The following is a 15,588-nucleotide window of genomic DNA, read 5'->3' as shown; positions in this document are numbered from 1 at the left end:
CCTTTTCACTCACATGGGTACATTTGTCAACTTTGCTCTGCCTCCCACTAGCCCCCACGCTGTGTGCAGTGTCAGTGACCATTTGGCCACAGCTAGCGTTGGGATGAAAGGGCTTCCGGAAGGCCGTCTGCAGTGCTTTATGTCTAGGGTTAAACCTCCTGTAACATCTCCCCACTCAGGTCACCAGTATCTGTTGTCTTCTGGTGTGACACCATCCCATTTAAGTCAGTAGTCATCCTGACATTGACTTCAGTGGGAGGAGGACAAGGGCCCTAATCTAGAATTTGGGACAGTTGCAACAGTAGAATTAAAAAATTTGCTATTAAGACTTATTCTAAACAATTAAGTGAATTTAGTGCTATTGAAAATGTGTCAGCTAGACCCCTCAAGAGAGAGCTGTCCCATCACTGGTCTTGTCTACTCTAAAAGTTGTACTGTTCTAATTATACCAGTACACTTAAAGCAGAACAACGACCCTCCATGTGGATGCAGTTATAGCAGTATAGCTATTCCTGTATGGGACGGGAGGTGACGATACCAATATGTCACCTTTATACCAGTATAACTGAATCCACACCAGGGCTTTTACTAGTATAACTTTTTCAGTGAAAAGGTTCTGCTGATATAACTGAAGTGTATACCAGACCACAGTCATAGACCAGGCACAGGGGCAAGCTTCAACCCATTGTCTCATTGCATGCACCACCCACTTGATCACCACTTGCACCACTCTTGATCTAAAGAACCACTTACAGGGCACTCTGACTCCAGGGCCCAATCCATCTAAGGCCCCTCAGCTGAAAGTGTCAGTGAGGAGACACAGTTATGATGGTGAAGGTTACGCTGTACATACATGCCTAATATGAACTGGACATAGAGACCCTGACTCATTTCACATAGTGCTTAACTCCTTGGGCTGGATTTCAGCAAGCAGTCTAGAGTTGAAAGCTCCATGATTGTCACTTCCCTCAGGCAGCCAGGTCCCCATGCTGGAAGGACATTGGTCCTTGTTCAGTAAATCCGGACTTTTCATACCAATAGGGGTTAATAGTCTCTTGTGGATTCTCAGTCCTGTCCTGAGATTGTAATCAAACGCTCCTCTCTCAACAGTGTCAAGATGGTGGGTCTCTCCAAGGAATACAGCTATGTGGTCCTGACTGGTGTTGCTGGCTTTATCATGATAACGCATCTTGCTGTGAATGTGGCAAAGGCACGCAAGAAGTACAAGGTGGAGGTGAGTTTGTAGTGTGGGTGGTACTGCCCTTGAGGCACCAAGAACGCCTCCACTAGCTATCTTGAAGGAAAGAGGCCCAGGCATCTCATGAGCTGGCTTAGTATGGCAGAAGCACTGGCAATTAGGGAAAACCCAAGACTTCGTGGACTAGTCCCCATTTTGTGTGAGTAATTTGGTGAACGGGAATCTGGTCTTGTCTAGATCCTAGTACATAAGGAACATCGCAGTAGAGGATATCATGAGAATACTGCACTTCTCCAGTGTTTGGCTCTTAGCCTTATGCCTCACCATGTCCTAGGAGCTCTCTGCAGAGGAGCATATCCAAGGTGGTGGTCCACTCAGCAAACATTGTTGTAACCCACTAGTCACTGTATGTGTATTACATATACATCCCTGTCTGATGGGTCTGTTACAGTTCTTAGTTGGAGAGCCTGGTTCTTCATCTTAAGCTGTAGAGTCTCATGCTTATAGCTGTGGAGTCCCTGATTCAGTCTTCGGTATGTTGGCCAAGATAGCAGCAGTCACATCATCACTGACTCTTTGGGTTGTCTACACTTGAAACACTATAGCAGTGCAGCTGCAGTGCTTCAGTGTAGACACTAATTATGCCAATGAGAGGAGTTCTCCCATCAGCATAGGTAATCCTCCTCCCCGAGAGGTGGCAGCTAGGTCAACAGAAGAATTCTTCCATTGACCTAGCACTGTCTACACAGGGACATAGGTCATCTTAACTACATTGCTCAGGGGTGTGGATTTTTCAAACACTTAAGTAAAGTAGTTGGGTCGATATAATTTTCTAGTGTAGGCCAGTCCTAAATGGGAGGAAAATAGTGAGGTGAAGTAGTTCAGAACTGTGCAGTGATTCCCCATTATTGCCTGGGCCAGAGCCCTAGCTAGCTTGCCCCCACAGTGCTAGCTATTCTCTTATCCTTTGTATGATCCTCCTAGAGGGGTGCTTGCAATAACCCTCACAGTGGGTATTCTTACCCTTAAGATTTGAAATCAGTGGAAGAGAGCTGTTGACTCAGCCCCAGTCTCCAAGTTGCAGCAGTCTCCTTCCAGTACCCACATAGATGCATTTGAAGGCTTTCCCCCTCTTGGTCGCTGTGCCAGGTCTCCTGCTGCTAGGCACCCTTGTTTCTTTCCCCAGGAGAGGCGAGGTGTAGGTGTGACGAACTGGGCCTGTTCTCACTGTGGTCTGTGAATGCTGACAGGGGAGTGTGGCTGGGATAGTCTGCATTGGGGGATGGGAGTCTGCCCGAGGCCGCATACCTGAGTGTGTAACATGAGAACCCAGGAAGGGGTTGAAGGCCAGGTGACTCCTTAGCCCGGGAAACTGGAAAAAGACTGTGGGAGGGGTCGCTGAAGGGAGAGTGCTGGAAGCGAGCTGGAGAGATGGCTGGGGGGCAGAGATGGCTCTGACCCCCCCAAAGGGGGGTGGGCTGGGATGCCATGGGACCCCAAGCTGGACTTAACTGAGGGGGTCCTGCTGTCTGTGCCTGCAAGACCTGTCTTGGACTGTATTCCTGTCATCCAAATAAACCTTCTGCTTTACTGGCTGGCTGAGAGTCATGGTGAATCGCAGGAAGCCGGGGGTGCAGGGCCCTGAGTCCCCCAATACTCCGTGACAACTGGTGTTAGCGGTGGGATCTACTGCACCCCGTGGACGGCGCTTCCTGCAGTAAGTGACTGGGGAGCAGTAAAACGAAGGGGGATTGACGGGGACCAGGCGTGCTGAAGAGTGAGAGAGAGACGGTTATTACCCCTGGGAGTGTGTGACCAGCAAGAAGGACTTTTGCAGTAACGGGGTCCCCCGGGGGGATCGCAGCGAGTGGTCCCAGGGGCGGAGGAGTCTGCAGCTCGACCCTGGCAGAGAGGTGGTGACCTCGAGAAGGGCTGGCACACTAGGGGGCCCCCTGGGAACTGTGGGGAGCTGTGAGCACACAGGCCGGTGAGTGGCCAGCAGGAAGATGTATGCCAAGCGGCTTAAGAGCGACCTGGTGGATCTGTGCAAGCAGAGGGGGCTGTGCATTGGGAGGCTCACCAAAGCACAGCTCATTGCCCGACTGGAGGCGGAAGATCGCGCGAATGAACTGATCCCTGTGTCTCAGGGAAGCAGCCTGGCAAATGCAGCGCAGGCACCAGTGTCTGTCCCAGCTGGGAGTGGTCAGCCGGCTGCTGAGGGCTTCCCGAGACCCCTCCTTCCTATGCCTAGGGGAAGGGTGGGGAGGAGCCCAGCAAATACCGAGGGCGCCATGATCCCCCCGGCCAGCAGGGGATCCTCCCGGCGACGTTCGGCATCCGTGGAGCGGAATTGGCTGGAATGGGAGAAAGAGCTAAAACTGAGAGAGCTGGAGGATTGTGAACAACAGAGACAGCATGAAGAGAGACAGCATCAGCGTGAAGAGAGACAGCGTCAGCATGAACGGGAGGAGAATGAGAGACAGAGACAGGAGAATGAGAGACAGCGTCAGCATGACCTGGAACTGGCGAGATTGAAGGGCAGCGAACCCCCAGCTGCGGTGAGTGAGGGGGGGCCCAGGACTGCACGGAGCTTTGATAAGTGCATCCTGGCCCCACGCAAGGAGGGGGAGGACATGGATGACTTCCTGGAGGCCTTTGAGACGGCCTGCGAGCTGCACCGGGTTGATCCCGCGGACAGACTCCAGGTCCTTACCCCCTTACTGGACCCCAAAGCCGTGGCATTGTACCGCCAACTGGGAGAGGCAGAGAAAGGGGACTACGAACTATTCAAAAAGGCCCTGCTACGTGAGTTTGGGCTGACTCCTGAGATGTACCGGGAAAGGTTCCGGAGTCAAGATAAAACCCCTGAGATCTCATATCTGCAACTAGCCGTCCACATGGAAAGATACGCCAGCAAGTGGGCTGGTGGGGCCCAGACGAAGGAGGACCTGATTAAACTACTGGTACTGGAGCAACTGTATGAGCGGTGCCCATCCGACCTGAGGCTGTGGTTGGTGGACAGAAAGCCAGAGAACCCGCGACACGCAGGGCAGCTGGCTGATGAGTTTGTAAAGAGCCGGTCAGGGGGTGGCAGGGAGGAGCCCCAAAGGAACAGGCCCGCCGCGATGCAGAGAGAGAGTCACCCTGGGACCTCCCAAAGGGGGAATATGGGGAATCCCCTCCCACGGGGAATGCCCAGCGTCAGGGACAACCGACCGGCTCGAGGGGACCCACGGGACATGAGCTGCTATTACTGCGGCCGAAGAGGCCACGTTCGGGCCCAGTGCCCCAAGCTCAAGGACAGACTGAGCAGACCGAACCCGCACCGGGTTAACTTGGTAGAGGTCCAGACGGACGAGGGGCAGGCTTCTCATGCAAGAGGGGCTGGCAGCTTATCAACTGCTCAAGAGAGAGAAGGGCCCCAGGCCAGCTTCTCTGGGGGGCCAGATGCTCCGGACTCAAAGTTCGCCGTTTACAGGGTTGGCGCGGGGCTGTCCCTGCGGAGCGAGTGCCTTGTTCCCCTGGAGGTGGATGGGAAGAAAGTTTATGGATACTGGGACACGGGCGCAGAGGTGACACTGGCCCGGCCCGAGGTGGTGGCCCCAGATCGGGTGGTGCCCAACACCTTCCTGACCCTGACCGGGGTGGGCGGGACCCCATTCAAGGTTCCCGTAGCGAGGGTACACCTGAAATGGGGGGCCAAGGAGGGCCCAAGGACGTGGGAGTGCACCACCATTTGCCCACTGAGGTGTTGATGGGGGGGGACCTAGAGGACTGGCCAAGCAGCCCCCAGACCGCCTTAGTTGTGACCCGCAGTCAGAGCCGGCGAGGGGCACTGCGCCCTGGCCTTGGGGGGGGTGCCTTGCCTGAGGCGCAGGACCCTAACCTGGTGGGGAGGGAACGCCCAGGGACACGGCTCAGGGAGGCTGCAGCTTCGGACCCAGCGGGCGAGAAAGAGCAGGTGGCCATCCCTGTCCCAGCTGCTGAGTTCCAGGCCGAGTTACAGAGAGATCCCTCCCTGCGGAAGATAAGGGACCTGGCCGACCTCAATGTGGTACAGACCATGGGACGAGGTGGCCGGAAAAGGTTCCTGTGGGAGAAGGGGTTCCTGTACCGAGAATGGGCTCCCCCAGGGAAAATGGAGTCAGGGGGGATCAGGAGGCAGCTGGTGGTACCCCAGAAGTATCGCCGCCAGCTGCTGTGCCGGGCCCATGACATTCCCCTCTCAGGGCACCAGGGAACCTGGCGTACCCAGCAGAGGCTGCTACGGAGCTTTTACTGGCCTGGGGTCTTTGTTACTGTCCGACAGTACTGCGGATCCTGTGACCCCTGTCAGAGGGGGAGGAAGGCCTGGGACAAGGGGAAAACAGCTTTAGGACCCTTGCCCAGCATAGAGGAGCCTTTCCGGAGGGTGGCCAAGGTTAAAAGGGCGGCTCTAAACCAAGAGAGCCCAAAGCACAGACCTCCAGACTGGAGCGCTGGGAGAAGACCACAGCCCAGTTGGAGCCCCAGAGGTATGGGGGTGGGAAAAGGGCACAGGCCGCATAAACCTTCCCACATGCGAACTGCGAGTGCCATCAAGCACCCCCAACCTAAGGGGGGGCGTGAAACTGGAGGGGCCTGGTGTAATTCTCACCAAGGAATGGGAGGGATGCGGGGGCATCCATGGGAACGGGGGTAGGTTCAAACTTCCCCGGGTCACTGGCTAAAGTGACCCTGCTCAGTTCGGTCTCGAAGGGGGGAGATGTGACGAACTGGGCCTGTTCTCACTGTGGTCTGTGAATGCTGACAGGGGAGTGTGGCTGGGATAGTCTGCATTGGGGGATGGGAGTCTGCCCGAGGCCGCATACCTGAGTGTGTAACATGAGAACCCAGGAAGGGGTTGAAGGCCAGGTGACTCCTTAGCCCGGGAAACTGGAAAAAGACTGTGGGAGGGGTCGCTGAAGGGAGAGTGCTGGAAGCGAGCTGGAGAGATGGCTGGGGGGCAGAGATGGCTCTGACCCCCCCAAAGGGGGGTGGGCTGGGATGCCATGGGACCCCAAGCTGGACTTAACTGAGGGGGTCCTGCTGTCTGTGCCTGCAAGACCTGTCTTGGACTGTATTCCTGTCATCCAAATAAACCTTCTGCTTTACTGGCTGGCTGAGAGTCATGGTGAATCGCAGGAAGCCGGGGGTGCAGGGCCCTGAGTCCCCCAATACTCCGTGACAGTAGGACCTGGCAGCAACGGGCTGAGAGTTCAGGCTGGGGGAGACAGGATGGGACTAGCTCTGCTGATGTGTTCTAACTTGTCCTTAGGCACAGGCTGCCACCTCCCTGCTACAGCCCCTTCTAGCTCTATTCACCCTCACCCCGCAACCTAGGCACCTGCAAAACCCAAGACTTTCTGGTACTCTAAAACTTAGAACATTGCACATAAACACAGGTTTTCCCCACCCTTTAGCCTGGCAATATGCCTCTGTGAGTGTGTGTGGGTGGGGAGCTGGTGTTTCTGTGCTCTGATCTCCAAAGCTAGATCTGTGGAGCTAGCGATGTGGCAGATCGGTTGCTTGGGACTGAGTCGGGGGCTGTTGAAGGGTGTCTGAAACAAAGAAACTTAAGAGACCTGCGACAAGCAAATAACCATATAGTCCCTGCCCTGTTTACTTATGCTTTTCCCTGCTACTAGGTGGATAGATCTTGCTTTTGGGAAAACCCCAGTTTGGATTCGGAGCAGGAGAAAGTGAGATTATGTTAGAGGAGCATTTAAAAATAAAGGTGAGGAGGGCTTATAAAATTCAAGGGAGACATTTAGGAGGAACAATAGCGAAGAGGACCTTTTGCAAACTAAACTTCATCTTGGAATCCACTATTAACAGCTGCCGCTGTGAGTCAGGACATTGGCATGTGGAGCCTACTGTGCTTGGAAGCAGCTTTGGCACTTTGGGAACTTCCTCCAGGGTGTGATTCTAGAAACTTGAGAAGGGGTGGAGGAGCTGTTTGGTATAGCCCTTAAACATCCCCAAGAGAGGGCAAGTCAGTGGATGTGTAAGAGGCTGCAGCAGCATCTGGCTGCTGGGTTTTATGTGCACCACTGCTGCTCTTTCCCCACACGTGAGTGCATAGAACGGGGTGTTCAGGGGGATCTGGATCAGAACATAAAAGGCCGGCGGTGATGTGTTGTGTATGGGGAGCCCATCGTTCAGTGTGTTACACGCCTCTCTCGAGGCTGGTCCACAGAGGAAGAGTTCAGTGCAGTTCCCAGCTAGTGGAGTTACCCCTCTTGTTCAAATGGGAACGTCTCAACACTGCAGATTCTGGGTTCCACCCCTGCCGACAGTGCATGATGGCTGTTCCTTCACACAACTTGAGAGGCTCTGTTTAAGGTTATGGGCTAGCTTTGCGATGTGGCGTGACCATCCTCAGGGCTTCATGTGAGCATGGTATAGGCAAGGGAATCTCCATTCATGCCCATTTGTTGTAGACTGAGTAGAAGCAATGGGCAATGAATTCAGTGCTGGGAGATGGCAAGAGAGAGCTTCGCAGGATTAGAACCAATGTAGACGCTCCCGGATGAAAGTCCCAAAGGATAGTCTTAAAGTAGCAGCTGTGGGGGACAGATCCTCCATTTTGTGTCACATCTAGTAGTGTTTGCAAGATCACTGAGACATGAAGCCAGGGTTTACTTCATGCCACTGTTCAGCCAATGTGCCCAGGAGTTTGAAGTGCAGCCTACAGCTCATTTTTGAAGGAGGGCAACATGACACAACTTGGACTCCAAACCCCGCAAGGCAGTCAGGTGGTCTTGCCAAACAAGCAGAGATTCAGCTTGCTCTGGGTGAGTGCTCTGGGAAATAACAGCCCCTGCAGGAAGTGGCGAGTGACGTTGTTGTTAGAGGCCACAGAGCTCCATGTGTTTGCTAACACTATGTTGTCTTTAACAGTATCCAACCATGTATAGCACGGACCCTGAACATGGGCATCTCTTCAACTGCATCCAGTGTGCACATCAGAACACGTGAGTATCATGGACGGTCCGGAGTGCTGGCTTGAAGATTTTAAGTTATTAAGTACTCGATGCCTGGAGTGTAGCATTTACTGCTGCTAAACACTTTATCTATATCTGTCTGGATTGGGCTCTGAGAAAATGTAAGGCCCTGCTGCAGCGTATGCTTAGTAGGTGAGACAGGCCCTCATCCAGGGGTTGATTTCCAGTCACGGTCTGGCCCCACCTGGGTGGGGACTACAGTGTTATATCACAGCCCTGGCAGTTTGCCCATGTGGACAGATCCTAAGCTCTGTGTTTCCAGTGGGGTATGTCGTGCCTTGCCTTTTGATGGGCTCATTTGTTCAACTGCCTGACTCTCCCAGAGAATGATTGGCCTGTTGGTCATCAGCCCAGAGAGATCTGGCTCTCAAACCAAGCATGGCTGGTGTGTTCGCATTCCCCCACTAGTAAGCAGTGGCTTAGCATTTGGCAATGCCTTTAAAAGGGAACTTCAGGCCTTGTAAGCAAATGTGTTGCTGATCCTGGACAGTGGCTCGTCAGGATTCCCAAGGGCTTGTGCACCCATTTCTGCACTCAGTGTGTGTTGACACTACTGTGGTTGTCACAGCATTCTTGCAGAGGCAGCTAAAAGCTGGGCTTGGAGGCCTCTTCTGAATAGTCCAGTCCCTTTCTCTAGGTCTCTATACAGGCTGAGGGTGTTCCCTAAAATATGTTGCCCAATTCTAAGAAGTGTGGGGGAAGGTGGACAGGGATTGATAGTCTAGATTTCCACAAAGATCTTTTTAAAAACAACTGAAACAAAAAACTTCTTAGAGTTTAGTCATAAATGCTAATCTTGGTCTATTTTCAGATTGGAAGTTTATCCCTCCTTCCTGTTCTTTCTAGCCATGGGCGGAGTCTACCACCCGGTGAGTCATGTCCCAGGCCAGGTTTGAAATTATTAGATTAGAGATTGTTCCTACTCTCCCCTTCCTTCATGTTGGGTGCAGGAGAATGCGCTAAGATCTCCTGAGAGGCAAAGTCTGCCTGATCAATCTTCAGCACGCTCCACTCTAGCCCTATTGTGCGGAGGGGGGAGGGAAATAGCTCAGTGGTTTGAGCATTGGCCTGCTAAGAATGTTTTGGGGATTGGTCCTGCTTTGAGCAGGGGGTTGGACTAGATGACCTCCTGAGGTCCCTTCCAACCCTGATATTCTATGATCTATGATTGTACTTGCTCAGGAGGTGCTGGTGGGAGCCATCAATCACCTTGCACAGCTGAGACACACTGTTCTGTAAGACAGGTTCCTGATCTGTGTAGCGCGTCATACATTAGGCTGCTGCCTCCCAACTTGAACCATGTACCTGTGCTGGGCCAACTGGAGCTGCTGCTGCCTCCAGCTCGCCTGGGTGCATGGTAACCCCTAGTGAGCCTCAGGCCCCTCCAGTCTTCATGGTGGGCTGCTGCATGCACAGGATCACTGGTCAAAACTGTTCTGTCAAAAAAAATATTTTTTTAAATCATTTATCGAAATGAAAATCTCCATGGAAAAATTTCCATTGAGAAACCAAAATTTTTTTTTCTAACTGCTGCTAGCAAAAGGGGCTGGGATAAGGAATGAAGAATATTCAGGTTTGGGTTTTTCTTCCAAAATCCAGACGACTTTCATGAAAAACTTGCCAAGATTTGAAACTTTTTGCAAAAACCAATTGCCGTCCTTTGCCAAGCACTGGTGCAGAGGGACTGGAGGCAGCAGCACTGGCAGGTTCAACTGAGGTCCTAGTCTGGCAAACTGGAACCACAGCCTGAGAAGCAGGAACTAGGCTGTTAGGTGGAAATTTGCAGTGTCTGCAAATGGGGAAATGCCACTCTTGTGTGTTTGTATTTGCTGAGATTACTTGCAATATACCAGCGAGGGATAATTCTACTGGGTTCCTATCTCTGGTCCACTCCAGAAGCTTACGAAAAGTGGTTGGTTTTGTTCAACATACCTGGTGGCTCAAGCCTGGAGCAGAGAACAACTTGTGGCTGTAGGGACTAGCCATTTCTAATTACCATAGTCCCTTTAATGCTGTCAAGTCTGCACCAGGTAGTGCTCTCTCCACTGTGCTTAGGACACTGAATGAGGGGAATGATCTGGAGCACAGTGAAGAAAACAGTTGCTGGTTAACCAAACTCTTACGTCCACCATCTGGTAAATTAGAGTTACACTATACGAGGGGCCATGGGTCTGGCTGGTCACTGGGGATGTTGGGAGGTGGACAAGAAAGAGGGAATATGCCACAGACAGATGACACCAGGATCAATTTTATGACATAATGTGACATCTGTATCTCCCTGTACTCCCTGGGGGAGGGACGGGAGTTGGGAGGTGTTAACGTGTCACTGATATACACCACATGCTTATATTTCATGGCATTGCCACTCTGTGCCCCTCTGGGATGCTGATTTCTGGTGCTGCTGACTTGGTGAGGACTCCACAGCTCAGCGAGAGGGAATTATTAGAGACGCATATTCCTTCTCTACGCTGACTCCTTACCATGTTGATAGCCACTGTTTATAAAGCAGAGTACCCGTTTCTGTGGCCAAAAGAGCATAGTAAATTTTTCTCAGCTCCAAAATCCTTAACCTTTCCTGCTTTTCTCTAGCACGTTGCTGTTGGGCTTGGCATCACCTGGATCATTGGGAGAGTCCTCTATGCCTATGGCTATTACACAGGAGGTGAGTCTTTATACTGAAAGGATGAGCCCCAGTTGAGACATGGGGTCTCCAGTGCTGACCCCTACCTAGCTTCTTCAGTGGAAGGTTGCCTTGTGAATCAATGTGGGGAGGGGGGGTGTGAATAAGGCTTCCTGTACCACTGAAGAGAGGCTGGTGGCTTTGCCCCACATGTTGGGGTGACAGCAAAGACTTGGCATTGTAGAGTCTGCATACACTTGTCCTTCTGTATAAAGGAGCTCTATTCTGGGGATAGGATGAGCTAAATATGGCTATCCCCAGTGCCATGGTACCTATTGCTCCGCCCTGAGACTGAACTCTAGTTCCCAGTCCCTTGTTCACTTCTCTGAGTTTGCGAAGGCAGGTTAGTCTCAAAGATACAGTATCCTAAATAGAACTACAGCACAAGTCCCCCCTTCCTAAGAAAAGAAACTCTGTCCACAGTGGGAAAAGACAGATTGATTTGTGTGTGTTGTTACCTTCTCCCACCACACACAAGTGACATCCTTTGACTTAAAGAGCAAGTCCTTTAAGTCCTGACCAACTATCTCTTCTTCCCTCAATCCATGATAGGCATGCTCTTCTGGACAAATCTGTACTATTTAATTGTGTCTACAGCACCTACCTAATATGGTACTGGTGCTTCTATAAATACTTGGATGATAATGGGAAAAACAGATGATTATTCCCCAAAAAGCAGTGCAAACACTGAACAGTGGAAGGACAACAGCACTTTAAACCTCCATCTGTAGGACACCATTCAGTAAGCAGAAGAGCTAAAATTCCCTGTCGCTCATTTGCTGCTCACTTTCTCCAAAGTATAGTTATTCAGGTGTGCAGCCTACAGACCCAGTCTCCTCACTGCGGGGTATTCTGGGTGGAGTGCTACAGCCTGGCAATCTAGCCCTGGAACCCCATTGGCCTTTGGGCAACTGGCTTGAGTGGCATATCATAAAGTGATAAGGTTAAAGAAACAAAGCATTTGTGTAAAATGAAATACAAAAGTCACAAGCCTCCAAAGCAGTGACAGACTGCAGACTCAGATGGGAAATACAGCCTGACCCTGTATGTGAAAGTCATTCCCTCATCCATTTACCCGTCAAGTTCTGTTCCCCCTATGTGTAACTGATGATGCAGCTCCATGGGGTGTCAGTTACACCAACTGGAGCAGGGGAAGCTTAGAATCCTGAATTCAGGATTTAGACCTTGTCATAACTATAAAGGGAAGGGTGTAACAGCTCTCCTGTGTACAGTACTATAAAATCCCTCCTGGCCAGAGACTCCACAATCCTTTTCCCTGTAAAGGGTTAAGAAGCTCAGGTAACCTGGCTGGCATCTGACCCAAAGGACCAATAAGGGGACAAGATACTTTCAAATCTTGGGGGGGGGAAAGGTTTTTGTTTGTGCTCTTTGTTTGGGAGTCGTTCGCTCTTGGGACTGAGAGGGACCAGACATCAATCCAGGTTCTCCCCATCTTTCTAAACAAATCTCTCATATTTCAAACTTGTAAGTAAAAAGCCAGGCAAGGCGTCTTACTTTTACTTTGTTTTCTCAACTTGTAAATGTACCTTTTACTAGAGTGTTTATCTTTGTTTGCTATACTTTGAACCTGAGGCTAGAGGGAGGTCCTCTGAGCTCTTTAAGTTTGATTACCTTGTAAAGTTATTTTCCATACTGATTTTACAGAGATGATTTTTACCTTTTTCTTTAATTAAAAGCCTTTTTTTTAAGAACCTGATTGATTTTTCCTTGTTTTTAGATCCAAGGGGGTTGAATCTGTATTCACCAGGAGTTGGTGGGAGGAAGGAGGGGAATGGTTAATTTCTCCTTGTTTTAAGATCCAAGGGGTTTGGATCTGTATTCACCAGGGAATTAGTGAAAGGTTTCTCAAGGCTATGCAGGGAAGGGAATTAGTTTTTGGGAATGGTGGCAGCAGACCAGAACTAAGCTGGTAGTTAAGCTTAGAAGTCTTCATGCAGGCCCCCACATTTGTATCCTAAAGTTCAAAGTGGGGATACAGCCTTGACAGACCTTAAGGGATCTGTAGGGCTGAGCATGGAGGTTTCAGCCTGCAACAGTCTTACCCACTTGCTTTTAAATGGCCACGTTCCATAAAAGCTTTTGGACTTCCCTTTCAAAAATGAACCAACTAGGCAGCTGAGAACAAAGTTTCTCTGGAGCAAGCTGGGCCCTGACCTGCACCCCCACTCCCCCCAGTGCTACCTTGTGAAACGTGTATTAAACCTCCTTGCAGCATGGGATAGTGCTGAGCAACGTGGCGCTGCTGAGCTAGCTCAGTCTTTGTGCTCTCTCATCCCTTTCTACAGACCCTGGAAAGTGAAACAGAGGAGCCATTGGTTCGGCTACACTCATCGGATTGGTGGGGAACACTTTGTACTCAGCCGTCCAGCACCTCGAGTGGGTCTCCACTGAGTAGCCAGCCTCCATCCCCCTTCACAGCTTTCTGGAGAATCTCCAAGATGTAGAGTGTTGGGGTTTTTTGGGGGGGGAAGGTGATTTTGGATAATAAACTTAATTTCCAACTTAACTAGTTTTTTCCTAATTAAAAGTCAAAGAAATTAATTGTTTTCATCTTGAAATCTTGGGTAAAAGTGCTTTTTAAAGTAATCCTGGGCAATAATACAGAGGGGGATTGGAAAAAAAGCCTGTACTCTACATACTGGGATATACAGAAGTCCAGTAAACTGACCTGACACATGAGAGATCAAACTGGGCCTCCTAGTCCATCTCCATCCGTGTGCTAGGACTGTACAGACAGAATGCTCATTCAGAGCATCTGATCTCCAACAGCAAGTGACTCCTCTGGGCGGGTGAGTAGAAAAGGTTGAGTTGTGTCCAGGTCCCAGCCAGGAAGATGTTTCTTCCTGTCCCTATAGGGAGCTGCAGGCACAAGGATCATCACTTGGTGCCCACAGTGGTGTTGGCCTAGCATCACTACCCACTTCTTGGTTCCTGGGTTGGGCTTAGCTTCTGCTGCAGGCAGTGCTAGCTGAACTAGATAAAAGCAGGATCACTGACACTTATCACCAAGATCTCATCCTGCTGCCTACAGTTAAAGCAGCATTATAGCATTTAAGAGCAATGGAAAGGAACAAAGCAGCTGAAGTGGGAAATTCTGGCCCCTCTGCTCCAAAGGTGGCCCTTAGCCCAGCCCCTTGAATCCTGTGATCCCTTTTCTCAGAGAAGCAGCTGTCCCTTGGTACCACTGCTGCAGTCTTTGCAAGTGAGGCCTTGTCCGTGTTGTTTTATATCTGCCTGAAATACAGACTGCAGGTGAGTAACTTCTAAATTACATCTTTTGAATAAGTATGCAAGTCCCACCGCGGTGTGTGGGGGAGGGGTGAATGCCAGCACGCGCCGCTCACCTGACCCGAGAAGTGGGGTTCACACAGCGGAGCCCACGCAGTGGGGCTGCTACGCCACTCGTCACGTCACTTTTTCAAATCTGGCGGGCACTCTGCCCCCAGTTAACGTCACTTCCGGTGCGACTGTGTCCCTGCCCACATGCCGGGGCAGCACCAGCTAGAGGTGGGGTTACAGGGCGGTGCCAAAACGCTCCGGGCCCGCCCCCAGCGAGGGAGCAACGGATAGCGAGATGCCCGGTCCGCCTCACTGTGGCGGAGAGTCACAGTTCCCCCAGAGACCCAGGTACCCTCTACCTCATGCAGAATGGACATGGAGAAGGTACCTAATTAAAAGCACTAAATTTGGGAATAAAAAATGACAGTCACAGGTTTTTTGATATGTCCTGAAGTTTGTCAGAGATTTATTTGCAAAATCTTTGTAGTAAGGGTGAGTCAGCTGTCCTGCGGAATACAACATTAAATATAATGGAATACATGATGCAGCTGTTCTCTGTTTTACATTTTCTTAATCAGTATTTCTAAGCCAATTTTATATTTTAAATGTACTCTTAAGCCTTCATAAAGTAATCATTCCAGATTACTACATATTTAACTCACTGAAACAAAGACATTATTTTAAATTATCAGTCACAGAGGTTTAGTGTGTCATTGCTTTTAGAAAAAGGGAACACTAATTTACTTTGTGTGATCGCCGTAACAATAGACATGTATATGAAATTTCAGCAACTTTATAAAATATGTTTCCAAAGATTTTAGGCATAACAAAGGATTTTATATGTTACTAAGGTACTGATTTTGCTGGCGGATTCTTGTAAAACTAGTTCATCAGATAGTCAGAAGTAAAGAAAGGGAAACTCCAGCTATCTGGAAGGAAAGAGGTGTTGTCCCTTTAAGAGCTCTCTTCAGCGGCGGGGAGGGGTGTATGAAGAGAGAAAGGGATGGACAGGAAGACTTTGGAAGCAAGTTTTTTTTACTATAGTAATTAAAATTAAAATGTGTATTTTAGATAAGGGAGGTCTTTTGAAGGATTTATTTAAAAAAACTGTATATCTAAAGATCTAAGCATTTAAGGCTAAAGATGATTGTGCATCTAAAAATCTATGCAAGGATTTTTTAGAGATGTGATTTTATAATCTTCACCAACAAAATATTTTTAAAGTAAATTTTAAACTAAGGACCTGTAGACTAACATATTCTGAGTAAATATTACAGTAATAAACAACTGTTTTTGTCAGTAAATTCAGAAAGTGACAATATATACCTGGGGTTTGGCAAATGCTTGTTAATTGGCTTCATTACCACTTGAATGGCTCTTTAACG

General features: G+C 49.9%; 1 pseudogene; it reads left to right on the top strand.

Moving 5' to 3' along the window:
- Window positions 1-1,108: 1,108 nt before the first annotated feature.
- LOC128835855 (microsomal glutathione S-transferase 3-like) lies at window positions 1,109-13,383 on the top strand (annotated as a pseudogene).
- Window positions 13,384-15,588: the final 2,205 nt, after the last annotated feature.

This window comes from Malaclemys terrapin, chromosome 4 (genome assembly GCF_027887155.1).
Source record: "Malaclemys terrapin pileata isolate rMalTer1 chromosome 4, rMalTer1.hap1, whole genome shotgun sequence".
NCBI classification, from domain to species: Eukaryota; Metazoa; Chordata; order Testudines; family Emydidae; genus Malaclemys; species Malaclemys terrapin.
Note: the sequence above shows the minus strand (reverse complement) of the source record. Positions and strands in the feature narration are given on the sequence as shown.